Source organism: Oreochromis niloticus, unplaced genomic scaffold (genome assembly GCF_001858045.2).
Source record: "Oreochromis niloticus isolate F11D_XX unplaced genomic scaffold, O_niloticus_UMD_NMBU tig00008723_pilon, whole genome shotgun sequence".
NCBI classification, from domain to species: Eukaryota; Metazoa; Chordata; class Actinopteri; order Cichliformes; family Cichlidae; genus Oreochromis; species Oreochromis niloticus.
In genome coordinates, this window is record NW_020329387.1 from 10,001 (window position 1) to 12,500 (window position 2,500).

Here is a 2,500-nt window from a genome sequence, read left to right on the forward strand (position 1 = left end):
CCAGTGCAGCAGCAGCACATCTTTTTCGACCGTAAAGGAGACAGGAGGCCGACTCACTGCCTCGGCCAAATGGAGAGAGAGTAGCAGCAGGGCCAGTGCACAAAAATGGATCTTTTCCAGCCGCAAGGGAGACAGGAGCAAGGTGTGATGTGGGTCCCCGGGGCCCGCTGGAGGTCAGGGAGATCAGCAATTAGCTAGAGGTGGTCAGAGTAGCAGCAGGGCCAGTGCAGCAGCAGCACATCTTTTTCGACCGTAACGGGGACGGGAGGCCGACTCACTCCCTCGGCCAAATGGAGAGAGAATATCAGCAGGGCCACCACAGCAGCAGCAGCAGCAGCAGCAGCAGCAGCAGCAGCAGCAGCACATCTTTTCCGACCGTAAGGGAGACAGGAGGCCGACTCACCCCCTCGGCCAAATGGAGACACAACAGCAGCAGGGCCAGTGGAGCAACATGCACCTTTTTCAGCCGTAAGGGAGACAGGAAGATGTGATGGTGGTCCCCGGGGCCCCCTGGAAGTGGGGAGATCAGCAATTAGCTAGCGAGGAGGGTGCGTACAGCGGACGTGGCAAAGTGTTTCTGGTCCGTGTACCAGAGGCATGTGGAAAAGCTGTCATACCATATGCACGGGGGAGTATTTAGCAAAGTGCTGCTGGGCAGTGTACCAGGGGCATGGATAAATGTTGTCGTACCATAGGCACGAGGGGAGCGTGTTTCAGGGAGATATCGGGGCAGTGTACCAGGGGCATGTGGAAACGTTGTCGTACCATATGCAGGAGGAGTGTGTGTGGCAAAGTGTTTCTGCCCAGTGTACCAGGGGCATGTGGAAACGTTGTCGTACCATATGCAGGAGGAGTGTGTGTGGCAAAGTGTTTCTGCCCAGTGTACCAGGGGCATGTGGAAACGTTGTCGTACCATATGCACGAGGGGAGCGTGTTTCAGGGAGATATCGGGGCAGTGTACCAGGGGCATGTGGAAACGTTGTCGTACCATATGCAGGAGGAGTGTGTGTGGCAAAGTGTTTCTGCCCAGTGTACCAGGGGCATGTGGAAACGTTGTCGTACCATATGCACGAGGGGAGCGTGTTTCAGGGAGATATCGGGGCAGTGTACCAGGGGCATGTAGAAAAGTTGTCGTACCATATGCAGGAGGAGTGTGTGTGGCAAAGTGTTTCTGCCCAGTGTACCAGGGGCATGTGGAAACGTTGTCGTACCATATGCAGGAGGAGTGTGTGTGGCAAAGTGTTTCTGCCCAGTGTACCAGGGGCATGTGGAAACGTTGTCGTACCATATGCAGGAGGAGTGTGTGGCAAAGTGTTTCTGCCCAGTGTACCAGGGCACGTTTCAATTAACTTTCTAGAGTACCAGGGGCACAAGGATTTTCCCACCGTTGTTCTGCTTTGTTAGTGGGAGGGGGCTTAAGTGTGGGTCCCCGGGGCCTGCTGGAGGTCAAGGTCCATGGTGGAGACGCGGTGCTATGTAACCGCAAGAGAAGAAGCTAGTGGGGACTAGAGCAGGGGCATGTGGGTCCCCGGGGCCTGCTGGAGGTCAAGGACCATGCTGGATATGTGGTGGAGCGTAACTGCAGGAGAAGGAAAGCTACTGGGGGACTAGAGCAGCGGAGCAAGTCGGTCCCCGGGGCCTGCTGGAGGGCAAGGTCCATGCTGGATACGCAGCGGAGGGTAACTGCAGAAAAAGAAGCTAGTGGTGGACTAGAGCAGGGGAGCATGTGGGTCCCCCGGGGCCTGCGGGAGTGCAAGGTCCATGCTGGATATGCAGTGGAGGGTAACTGCAGAAAAAGAAGCTACTGGGGGACTACAGCAGGGGAGCATGTGGGTCCCCGGGGCCCGCTGGAGGTCAGGGAGATCAGCAATTAGCTAGAGGTGGTCAGAGTAGCGGCAGGGCCAGTGCAGCAGCAGCAGCAGCAGCAGCAGCAGCACCACCACATCTTTTTCGACCGTAAAGGAGACAGGAGGCCGACTCACTGCCTCGGCCAAATGGAGAGAGAATATCAGCAGGGCCAGTGCAGCAGCAGCACATCTTTTTCGACCGTAAAGGAGACAGGAGGCCGACTCACTGCCTCGGCCAAATGGAGAGAGAATATCAGCAGGGCCAGTGCAGCAGCAGCACATCTTTTTCGACCGTAAAGGAGACAGGAGGCCGACTCACTGCCTCGGCCAAATGGAGAGAGAGTAGCAGCAGGGCCAGTGCAACAGCAGCACATCTTTTTCGACCGTAAAGGAGACAGGAGGCCGACTCACTGCCTCGGCCAAATGGAGAGGGAGTAGCAGCAGGGCCAGTGCACAAAAATGGATCTTTCCCAGCCGCAAGGGAGACAGGAGCAAGGTGTGATGTGGGTCCCGGGGCCCGCTGGAGGTCAGGGAGATCAGCAATTAGCTAGAGGTGGTGAGAGTAGCAGGAGGGCCAGTGCAGCAGCAGCAGCACATCTTTTTCAACCGTGAAGGAGAGAGGAGGCCGACTCACCCCTCGGCTAAATGGAGAC